This window comes from Hevea brasiliensis, chromosome 2, assembly GCF_030052815.1.
Source record: "Hevea brasiliensis isolate MT/VB/25A 57/8 chromosome 2, ASM3005281v1, whole genome shotgun sequence".
NCBI lineage: Eukaryota > Viridiplantae > Streptophyta > Magnoliopsida > Malpighiales > Euphorbiaceae > Hevea > Hevea brasiliensis.
The window spans coordinates 54,649,755-54,662,515 of record NC_079494.1 but is presented as its reverse complement, the minus strand read 5'-3'; the positions used below and the strand labels follow the sequence as shown (position 1 = coordinate 54,662,515).

Genomic DNA, 12,761 nt, shown 5'->3' with positions numbered 1-12,761 from the left:
TATTGTGTTGAGACTTGGCCTCGTGCCTAATACTATTTACAGCTTGTTAGCTGTTCTGTTTCACACCGGGAGATGCATATGTGACCGATGGTGTGACAGCCCGAGGTACTAGATACCCAGTGCCAGTTTACCCATTTATCCAGTCCAGTCGTTCAGTATAGGTTACTTGGGCAACCAAATGAATGAAAATGGACAAAGTTAAAGAAATAAATGAATATAACAGATACAAAACAAATAAGACATATACATTAAATACATATTTATTTTCTACTATTTTCTTTTATTTTATTATTGCACCACTAAGCATCATTGCTTAGCGCGTTGCTTTTGCCACGCGTAGGTACTGGAGATACTGAACGTGAGCCCAGTAGACCGCAGACTGGGTGAGTCCATCCTGCAGCTCTGCACAGTGTCCGTGTCACCTCAACCTCTACAGTGCATTGGTAGGACACTAGGTGTCATTTTGGTATTTTGTAATTAAATTTTCATTCTCTCATATGTAGTTGAATTTATGAAATGTATTTTGATAATCATGTAAATAATGAGAATTGTGTTTATGAATGGAAAAGAGAATGTTTATTTGTGATTTATACTTGATTATCACATGAGATGAATGATTGAGAAATGAAATTGAAAAATGTTGAGATTTTGATATTGGAGTTTGAGAGTGATGAGATATGAATATTGGAAGTGTTTTTAACAGGTTCCGAAGAACTGTTTTCTCCATTTTTAGCCGGTACTCTGCCGGATTTTCTTTAAAATTTTCGGAACCTCAAATAATTTACAATTTCTATAAATGGCTCAAATATATTATATTTCACAAGTTATATTCAAAAGCATGATAAAAATTAATTAAGGTATATTAGAGTGTGCCGATACACCGTGTGACATTGCTTGCTCGGGTATACTGTACATGGGTAAGGGGTGTCACAATTCTATGGGATCATGTTATGCCTTACGGAGGGGTGAGGTGTGACATGGACTACTCTAAAAATGACTATTCTTTGCAATTTTCTCTAATAGCTCATAAGCTTCATCTTCATGCTTCATAATAAATTCTCCTCCTGTTTGAGCATCAATTATCCCTCTAATTGCAGGAGTAACATTGGTGTAAAAATTATGGTTTATCATCCATTTTAGAAAGGCATGATGTGGGCATTGTCTCTCTAATTCCTTCCATCTCATCCATGATTCATAAAGAGTCTCATCTTCTCTTGGTCTAAAAGCTGTCATTTGATTCCTCAATTCTTGAGTTTTTCCAGGTGGAAAATATTATGCAAGAAATGCATCAGTGAGTTACTTCCAATTTGTAATGGAGTTGTGAGGTAAAGAATGAAGCCAATCCAATGCTCTATCCTTCAAAGAGAATGGGAATAGCTTCAATCTTGCTGCATCATCAGATACTCCAGGTTGTTTTTGCATATCACAAATCATAGTAAACTTCTTTAGATGTGTGTGCGGATTTTCAGAAGGATGTCCCCCAAATTGGGAATTTGGAATCATTTGAAGAACCGCAAAATCCATCTTATAGCTATTTGCATCAATTCTTGGTCTTGCTATACTTTCTCTCAAGTCATCAAAACGAGGAAAAGCATGATCCATCATACTTCCCCTAGGCACATTAACATTTACAACCTCTTCACCTTGGGCTACATTTTCATTGTTTCGATCATTTCCAGCATTACCACCAATTCTAATTCTTTCATCAGCCATGTTTGCTTCAATTTCAGTTTCTCTCAAGGCTTCTTTCCTTTTTCTGGTTTCTTTCTTGTTGGCTCTACAAAATTTCTGAATTTCAGGATTAAACAATAAGGATGTGTCACTTGTGCTTCTAGCTCTTCTCATAAAAGATTAAGAGTACCTAAAAAAAAACAAACAAACACAAAATGAAAAGATAACAAAGATAAAACTATAAACAACTAAAATAATCAAGAATTCAATCTTAAACAAACAACTCCCCGGCAACGGCGCCAAAAACTTGATGAGGCCCAACCGCAAGTGCACGAGTCGTACAAGTAATATAGAAAATATATCATTCCCACGAGGAGTTGTGTTAATGATTGAATTTTTGATATAAAAATTTGACTTATTTAAACTATTTTTGAAATTAAAGCAACAAATTGATAGATATTGAAGTATGAAATCTATATGTGTAAAATTAATAATCTATTCAACAATGTAATGTTAACTAAATTTGCATCAAATTTAAAATAAGCAAATTGAAATATGGCAAGATTTAAAATGGCAAGTAATTAAATTCAATTAGAAATTAACAATAATAAAAGAAGCGATTCCGGAGTTCGGGAATTCATATTCAAGCTATTTTGGGATTTTTAAATTGGTTATCCAATCTTGTGGAACTTACGGGCTTTAAGGAGATTAATTCTTAAATCTTTGAATACCCTTTTGAGTGGGACAAAGAGTGTCTTAATCAATCTAATCCTACTTTTGTGGAGTTAAAGTTAATCAAGACCCATTAAGTTCCTTAATTAATCTATAAATCCTCTTAATCCTTAGTCTATTTCTAGATCTAAGTTAATTAAGTCCAATTTCTTGATTATCTATCACAAGGCTTTCTCCTTTCGGTGCCTCAACCATGGATTAAGAACATCACTTAATAGGATCCTACACTAAGCATGTCATTGAGCACACAAGAAATGAATAAAACTCATTAAGACCACAAAATATGGATTACCCAATCAAAATCCATAAAATATCTCAAATATTACATCCCAACTCCAGAATCTAATAAAAACTACTCACTATCCATAATATTTACAAGATATTCTGAGTTAATATGGAAATAAAACCTTAATCTAAGCTAAGAACTAAGAAACCCAATACAAGAAAGGAAAGAAAACTCCAAATCTGTCTGGAAATGGAGGGGTGACGTTTTTTTTGCTCCTTTTTTACTCTTCAGCTGCTGCTCCTCTTCTTTTCCTTTTTCTTCTTTCTTCTAAAATGGGATAAGGCCTATTTATATCTTTTTCTCTGACAAAGAGCCCTAAAATGGTGTGTTTGAGGTGTGTTTTTATGAGGGAATCTTCTGCCAGCTCATTATGGAGACTTTATGGAACTGTATAAGTGGACTGCATAAGTTATGCAGTCCCTTATGCAGTTTTCAGTTGGTTTCTGGCTTTCTGTGCGAAGCTGCATGAGCAGGGTGCAAGACTACATAAGTTATGCAGTTTTTTGCGAGGTCGCATAAGCAAGGCACGAATCTGCATAAGTTATGCTGCAACTTATGCAGATTTCGGCAGGTTTGGGACATTGTTTCTTCTCCTTATGCAGAACTACACAACTTATGCGGTAAGTTATGCGCAATTTAGCCAATGCATACTTCAACTTTGAAACTTGTTTTTGACATCTCTGGCTGTAGAAATCACTCCTCAATGGCAAAATTTCTTTTTAGTCCCTCAAAAACACCATTTTTCCTACAAAACAAAGTAAAAATTACAAATTAATCCAAAATTGGCGATTATGAAAAACTATCTAAATAACTAATGAAATTAGCTAAAAGTGACTAATAATCAAATAAAATGGCTATGAAATTAAACCTAAATGACTATGCAAAATGTATCTATCAGTATTTTCTTGGCATTCTAATGCCATCGAAACCTCAATGACTCTTCCCTGGAGTCCCAAAAATTATTTCATGATATTTCTCTCGGGTTTCGGGCTTCTAGTTCCGAAAATCGCAACTTCCCACTGGGTTACCCATCGCTAGGGCATCGGCTCATTTAACTTGGTTGTATTTTATTTCTAAAATTTTTTCTAAATTTTTTTTTATTATTTTTTGGTTTATTTATGACTCCTCACTCTAGTTTACATATAGTTCTAGAAATTCCGACTGTCCGAACTGACATTAGTCACCGAAACAGTCGAATGCACGGACTAGCTAAAGTGAGGGTGTTACACCAAATGACCAAAATGCCACTCTTCGGGTAACAGTCAAACTTTTTCGGTAATACCGACTAAATTCCTGACCCGACGGTTTCTTTAATTTTTATACTGTCTATTTCATTTTTATTTTTACCTATACCAATTAACTAAATTTTCTTTGACATTTTCAATATCATTTATACCTCAGTAAACCTTTAATTAAGTCTCAAAAATTATTTCCTAGGGTTCTTCATGAGTCTGGGGTCATCAACTGTCTATGCAGTGACTTTCCAATATAGTCACCCATCGTTGTGGTTACGGCTCCTTTAACCTAGTTACATTTCATTTCTTTTATTTTTCCTTAATTTTTCTTGGTCTTTATTTCATTAATTTATGTCTCCTCACCCTAGTTTAAGTGTAGTTTCAGACATTCTGACTGTCCAAATAGACGTTAGTCGTCGGAATAGTAGAACATACAGACTACCTACAGTGAAGGGGTTACGCTGTAAATTTATGAACTAAGCACTTCCAAAGAGGAACGAAAGGGATAAAAAATAGTTAATATTAGAAATTTCATATGAGATCAAAATAAGTCTTAATTGCACAAATTATACTCCATTTTTATCTTTATTCGTATATATTATTTCCTTGTTATATTATTACACCACTAAGCAGAAATGCTTAGAGCGATGGATTGTTTCCCTCGTGTAAGTACTGAAGATAAAGCTTAGTGGACATTAGACTGAGATTTTAGAGTCCAGATCTACAAAAGTGTTCAGGTTGTCACCTCCTTAGCAATGCATGTAGATGAGACCCATGCAGGTCATAGTAATGTATTCTACACATCATAAATATTTCCTATATTGTAATGTAAATTATGAAAAATGTATTCAATATATATGTGATGTAAATTAATAAATTGGCTCTTTCATGTGTAATTAATTTGTATATTATGTAAATTATGAATTTAGATAATTAGTTTGTAAATCATATAAATTAATAAAATTTGAGTATTCTTATATATGAATTAAGCATGACTAGACATGTATGGAATTGAATATGGAATGGAAATGTATACATGTTATTTGAAATGATGAGATGATTATGACGAAAATATGAATGAAATTATTGTATGGAAAATGTTGTTGGAATTTTTAAACAGGTAAATAGTAAAACACGCCAAACGGTAATAAAATAAGAGAAACTCCATCAGTTTCTCCTTAGAAATATAAATTATTTTTAAAATATAACGAGAACAAAATTAATAAAAAAATAAAGTAAGATAAGATAGGGTGCTTCAGGACCGAATGTAGCATGCCTTACTCGGCTACACTGTAAACTCTGTAAGGGAGTGTTACATACACTCCACTTCTTTTATTTTTCTTCAACTTTACTTGATCTTTATTTAACCATTTTATGACTCCTCACTCTCATTTAAGTGTGGTTTTAGATATTTTAACCGTCCAAATAAATATTAGTCATCGGAACAGCAGAATATATGGAACTACCTAAAATAAGAATGTTACAAACTAAACCTTATTCATACAGTCCTCTTGAAAAATCATGGCTCTGATAAGCAACTATGAACCATATATATATATATATATATATATTTGTGTTGATATTCTCTAATTTAAATCTCGATTATACTTTACCTTAATTAGGAAGTTAATTAGTTAAGTGGTCAAACATAACCAAGGACAAACGCAGCATTAAATATAGTGGAAGGCCAAAATTTAAATAGTCATATAATTATTATAATTAATAAAAATTTATAAATTATAATTTTATCAGACAATAATCTACATTCATTTTTTTTATATAAATCATAAATTTTATTTACAGTCAGGTTGGTAGACCCTTCTCATATACTCAACTTATGATCTAAAATATTAAGTAAAAAATTATGGTATAAAGAGATCATAATACAAAATATGACATAAGAAGTTTAGAGGCTTCTTTCAAAATGTGGGACTAGCATATGATAAATCGCTCTTACTAGTGTATGAACATCCTTATTACCTTAAGATATATATATAAAAAAAAAATTACAATCCAAAATAACCTAAAAAAATTTTGACCAATTCTCAGTATCTGATAACATGGTATTAAACACTTACTAACATTGTACCTTTACTATCATATTTAATATGTTAAAAAGGAGTGCATCACTATTTTAATTCATGAAAATCATTTATAAGTGATCCATAGTAAAATTTTTCAGCAATTTCGTTTTCAAATTATATTAGCAAGGGTTCAAAGAAAAATTCTTCTTCAATATTATTACAAAAAAATCATGGACTCTGAGAATTGGATTAAAAATCAAATCAAGTAAAGAGAGATCAAAGAGCATATACTTTAACCAACAAGTAAGGGTGAGTACAAGAGTTACACAGATTTTAAAATATGCATCATTTTAGCTCTTTTTTTTCCTCATCATTTTCTATTGTCTTTTTTTTTATATCTTTATTTTTTATATTTTTATTTCTAAAATATTCCAAATAAATATTCATACCTTATTATTATAATAATAATAATAATAATAATAATAATAATAATTATTATTATTATTATTATTATTATTATTATTATTATTATTATTATTATTATTATAGAGTTACAATATATCTATTTAAAAAAAAATTAGGGAGCAGAGAATTTTTTTTTTTTTTTATAAAGTAACAAAGTAATATATTGCAATTTTAGGTTATAGCTTTTATGTATAATTTGTTAAAAAAAAATGTTCGACGGTGAATGTAACTTCAATATTCCTTTAACTTTCCACTTAGCAATTATATTATTCTAAGCCATCATTTGGTTCAAAATGGTCTCAGGAAGTTAATTTTTAAGAAGTTATTTTCAAGAAGTATATTTTGAATGTGTTTGGTTAGTATCTTACATTTCTAGGAAGAAAGTGCATTAATGAAAAGTGACAATGGAAATTACATAAATATCCATGCAGTAAATATAATTCAATTCAATAAAACATATTCCATATTGTCCAAACATTTAACTCACATAATAATACACAAAATATAATAAAAAATTTTATCAAAAAATTTAATAAAAATTCTTTGATTTAATTTAATTAATTTTTTTTATGTGAATGCATAGAGAAAAAAATATTATTATTTTACTTTTTCATAGAGAAAAAAATAAGATATAGGTAAAGTTAGAAGAAAAAATTGTTATACCCAGTAAATTTTCATGGCTTAGGTTTAAGAAGTTTCTTCCCCTAGGAAAAGGAAGTTGGCTCCTCAACTTTCTCAGAAAAAATCTCGTAACTAAGTTACTCAAAGCAAACATGGCCTATATCTAAAAGGTACACAGAAAGAAGAATCTTGTAATCAAATTTTTCGTTTGCTATTATACTTCAAATATAAGCAGGGAATGACTATTCCCATTGTATATGGTTGCTATTGAGAATATATATATTCCTAATTGTATTTAACTTCTTCATTTAACTTGCATTTGAACTGTAGTTAGAATAAGTTATTTAAGAAAGATATAATGATAACAGTAAAATCATGTATACATGGTGGATGCTGAATACTGTAAATCAAGTTTTAAAAGGGTTAAGAATTGGGTTTACACTTATAGGTGGAATATTAACAGTTCCTGTCTCTTTTGGGCATTATCACAATAAAAAGTGCAATACATTTTGGTCTGGTGCATTGAGATCCCTTGTATTAGTTTATTTTTCTTCTGTAATTTGCCGTCCCACCAACAATGAATAAAGGTATGATAAAATTTGAGTATGAGTTGGGAATAAATTTCTTTATTTCACCTTTTTTATATTTGTTTTAACTTTCAATGATGTGGCCTTATATTTTGAAGGCACAATGACTTGATTGTTTGAAATTGGATAAAGTGAATGTTCATGTTCCGTTTGTGGACATATGTTTTGGCTTCAGTTTCGCTTACATTATGGTCAACCAATATTTTTGTTTTTAAAATTGTTTTTAAAATTCCGAAGCCTCTCTCCACTGTAATGAGCAAATGCCCCTCATCAATGGGCAGAGCCAAATCCTCAGCAATTGGCAAAGCCCCTCTTTACAATGGGTGATAGCCTCACTTCATAGACTGAAAGCCACTCTCTTCAATAGGCAAAAGCCAAATAACTTTTTCCATCATTCTTCTATTTATAGTGTTAATTTTCTCAATCCTTATCTGATTAGAAGTCCTACTCAATTTAGGAATAATACTAAAATAAGAGTTCTACTCATTATAGAAAATATTTCTCCATCCTGTTGAGGAATATTTCTCTCACTTAAATTAGGAAAATATCTCTCTCCAAATCCCATTAGGATTTTGAGTCATAATTCTAATAAAAAAAATTTTCAGAATTTGGGATGTCAACATATTGAAGTTTTTGAAATAAGAATTATTAAAAAAATTTAAAAAATTTGAATACTAATATAAAATATGTTCAAGTTTTTGGGTTAAGAAAATTAACTGAACAAAAGCCAAAGAAAATTAATATCTTGGATTTCTTGCTTAACTAAACCAAACTACATTTTATATATATACTTTTATATTCTTGTAATTAAATGGCATCACATTTTATATATATATATATATATATATGTGTATAACCACATTCCCTTACTACTCGATTTTTTTATGCATTTTATTTTTATAATTAAATTAGAAATATATAATTTATATTAAAATTGATAGATTCATATTTTAAAATATCTTTTTAGAAATGCACGAGCTATGTATTATTATATTTATTAATATTATTTTTTAATTAAATAATAAGTTTAAACAAATAAAAAATAATTATATTGTTAATGTAACACCTCAAATTTTTAAATTTATTATTTTGTGAGTAAATATTAATATTTTATTTTATTTAAATTTTAGAAAATTATTTGAAATTTTTCGGATTTTAGAAATCGGGTTGGATTTTCCGAAAATATAAAACTTTGATAATTTTTAAAAAATTAATTTAAAGACCATGTGGTAAAACTAAAAATATATTTGGACTCTACAAATTTTTCTGAGTTTCTTAGAATTTTTTTTGGAATTTTTGGGCCTCGTTTTCGGTCCCAAGGCAGAGTAAAAATTTAAAATTTTGTATCTTGAATCGGACCGGCTGAATTAGATCGGACCAATCGAATCGAATCGGTCAACTCCTTTTCTTCTTTCTCCACGCTCGTTCCCGACCCCTCTTCCTCTCTCTCCCGTTTTCTCTCTCCTCCCTCCTCCCCACGCTGCGTCGCCACCACCCAGCCCTCCCCACCGCGCCACCCCAGTTAGTGGATGACCTAGTCAGAGTAAGTTTATGATAATAGTAGATTCAAGAGAGATAAGAGATTAGGAGACCTAGTCTGTCAGGATGTATTGTAGTAATTATACAATATTCTCGATGTCTGCTCTGTAAGCTGCAGATTACAGTACCGACATGAGATTATTGTGTAGAGCTGCGTGCATCCCCATGGTGCTTCGTAATGAGGGTGTTTGCGGATGGCCTTTGTTTTGGTACAATTATGCCAGAACAGAGTTTTATATCTGCAGAGGAATTGGAAACTCTTGGTTAAGAGTCCAGAGTTAGAATATTGAAAGGTCACAGTTGGGTGATAACTAGAGTCAGTGGCTCGGTTACCCTAGCATGAGCTAAAGTTATATCAAGAGTTGCCATCAGACCAGAGGTTGCAGATTAGTTGCAAAGTAAAGGTGACATCTATAGAGTGAGACCATATGGTCTTCGGTATGGAATTTTGGATGGTTTTTGCAGTACGACAGACGTTTTGCTTAGAGCTTAGTGAGAATAGTATACCTTGTGTGTATTAGTAAGGTATAAAGTACAACCCTACTACCTAGAGAAGGTCAAAACTATGAATTGATGATTTACAGAGCTATGTTATGATGGGAGAGTCATTAATTTGACATGGTTTTGGCAATGTGGTAAATGTAGTACCTTTGTTGCAGTAAGTTAGGGTATAGTCCTATCTTTTCAGAAGGGATCGAAGTTTATTACTAATAATAGTGACCAACAAAATAGTGCCCCAGATGGGACTGTAGAGTGTGATAGAGAGTAGTTGGCTTGGGTATCCTGGAGAGGATACAAGTTCCATTATAGGAATCATATATAATCAGATCATGATGGATGTAAATTCTTTGAATTGGATGACGGGTTTGGGTGCCCGGTATCTTAAGTTTTGGCTAATTGAGTAAACATGGAAAAAGAAGAAGAAGAAGAAGAAGAAGAAGAAGAATAATAATAATAATAATAATAATAATAATAATAATAATAATAATAATAATAATAATAATAATAATAATAATAATAATAATAATAATAATAACAAATAAATAAAATTTCTGCAGAATCAGTTCTCGAGGTAGCAAGGGTATTATGTAAACTAAAAGATGAGAATAGAGATCATACAATAAATGTGTGACTGCAATTTCCTGAGTTTCTTTCTAACTTCATATTGTTCAAAACAATAGTATAATCTAATTATAATAGTGTTCAGAGTAATAAATTAGCGAAGATAAATCACAGAAGAACAATGGATAGAGAAAGTGCAGAATGAAAGTTTGGACAATTGATTGCAGATGCAATATAATCTAAATGCCAGTGGAAGTACTAGCTAGAGTGGTCAAAGGACCAAATCTGAGTAGCACAGACATGTGGTAACACGGTAGAGACTCTGAAAGATATAGTTAGCAAGTGCAGTTATCATGTTAGGAAGAAGAATGGAACCAGGGATAGAATAGTCAAGTTCTATTTTGGATAAGACAAAGGAAATAAATGAAAAGATAACCGTTTGGGCCGGGTCTTGTGTCTAAACTCATCTACACTTCTAGAGCTTTCCATAGACACCAAGAACACCAAAATTCATAGAGTGGTTTACCCAATTTTTGTCTGGGAAGTTTTAGCCCATTTCAATTTTTTGGCTAGATTTCTCGTAAATCATGAACCGCACGAGAAAATCAAGAGTACCGGAGCGCTCCACTCGTCCAGAGCTTCATGGCAATATAAATTTCGAAATTTTTCGACACTGTTTTTCGGTGGGTCCCACGAAACTTCGTAGTATTTTTCCGAGCACTAAATGATCTTAGAAAATTCTATAAAAATTATGTACTAACCCCCGTGTTGTGGACTTCGTGTAGGTACCTTCAATTCATGGAAATTAGACAGTTGCCCGGATCTATGAATTTCCGGCCAGACAGACAGGCTACTGAAAAAGGCTTGGAATTGGGTCGAGATTTTGGCCACCTCACCATTGTCAGACGTCCCGAGCACGTCCCCGGAGTCGGAATCAGCATAGGTAAACCCGAACCTTGCTTTTTCATAATTTTCTAGTGCTTAAATTAGATTAAAAATTCATAAAATATTCGTGGTAGCTCAGAAAATTATAATTCCTTTTGCATTAGCTTAGTAATGATGCTAAGGACCGCAGGGCAAAGTTTTAGAATTTTTAAAACTCATTTGGGTAGTTTTTGCTAAAGGGTTAAATTATAAGGACTAAACTATAATTTTACATATTGTGATTGATGACTGTTTGGATGGGCCTAGGAGGGGTTATGTGATGTGATTGAGTTGTGAGTATATGATTTGTAGATATAGAAGTGCGTTTTGAGCCATTTTGCAGGTTGGATAGGTTCTAGGTATAGGGGAGATTCTGCTGGATTTTCGGTACGACTTAGGACATCTTTGATCTTTTCTTAGCTTGTATTGAGTCAAATGTACTAAATAATTGTAATAAAATTGTCAGGTGAGCCGGGACAGCCTTCCTCCTCCTCCCAACTGCCACTGTGACTGCAGTTAAATCTGTGAGTAAAATATTAATTTTAATTGTAATTTCGATATTATTATATGTTCAAGCATGCCCATGCATCGCTTATAAATATGTATCTATATAGTTAAACTTTAGGCACGTTTTAAGTTGCATTCACAACTGTTAAAGTGCCATGGATGTTGTTGTGGCAATTTGGAGCAGTGTGCATGCGTTGGCGTGCGTGTGGTACGGTGTTGGATATGGACAGGACGGATAGACAAGGCTTTAGATCTTCGCTGGGACCCGATCCTTCAGGATAGACACGGCTTGAGTTCTTCGCTGGGACCCGATCCTTCAGGATAGACACGGCTTGAGTTCTTCGCTGGGACCCCGTATTTGGTTTATTAAGCAAAAGTCCGACTTGAGATCTTCGCTGGCAGAGGTTGAATTAAAAGGGCTGTATAGGGGATCAGCTCCAGTATATGTATTGTTTGACATTATCGGGTGTGTGAGTGCTCCAAATTGCCTTTTTGATGTGATTTGTATGAAATTTTTGACGGTCTTGCATTTCACTCCACAGGGTGCATTAGCTTTAGATAGCTATATAGATTATAGTTAAATTGATATTTTACTCTCTAAGTCGAACGCTCACTCCTATTCATTATTTTTTCCAAGCTACAGGAGGATTATTATTGTGGTTAACCTGTTTTTCTTCTTTGCAGGTCGTTTATTAATATTTGTATAATTCTTTTAACTCCTAGAATTTCCGCATATGTTAGAAATATTTATTTGATTGGGTCTGTAATATAATTATCATGTTGGACCGGTAAACTTATTAAAAGCATGTATGGTTAGATTTGATGAGGGAGCCGAGCTCCCATTTAGTTTTATGACATTTGATTATGTTGAGGGTGAGCTGAGCTCCCCAGATGATTATATATTGTGTTTACAGGTCGGGTGAGTCAAAAACTCCCTGTTAAATGGTTTATTTTATAGCCGTACTCTGTCTGGTTGAATTCTTGAAATTGGACCCAAATGGGCCTTAAAGTTGGGTTGAGGAATAGTTAGACTTACTATGGACCTCAGGGGCTTTAGGCTGGCCCAAGTCCTAGTGTCGGTCCGGCCATAGGTTGGGTCGTGACAGTT

The 12,761-nt window shown here is 32.4% G+C and overlaps 1 non-coding gene across 1 annotated transcript; it reads left to right on the top strand.

Annotated features, from left to right (window-relative positions):
* Window positions 1-1,141: 1,141 nt before the first annotated feature.
* LOC131178033 (small nucleolar RNA R71) lies at window positions 1,142-1,248 on the top strand. The gene has a single exon (XR_009147164.1). It is a non-coding gene; the product is annotated as a small nucleolar RNA R71 (small nucleolar RNA).
* The last annotated feature ends 11,513 nt before the right edge of the window (window positions 1,249-12,761 follow it).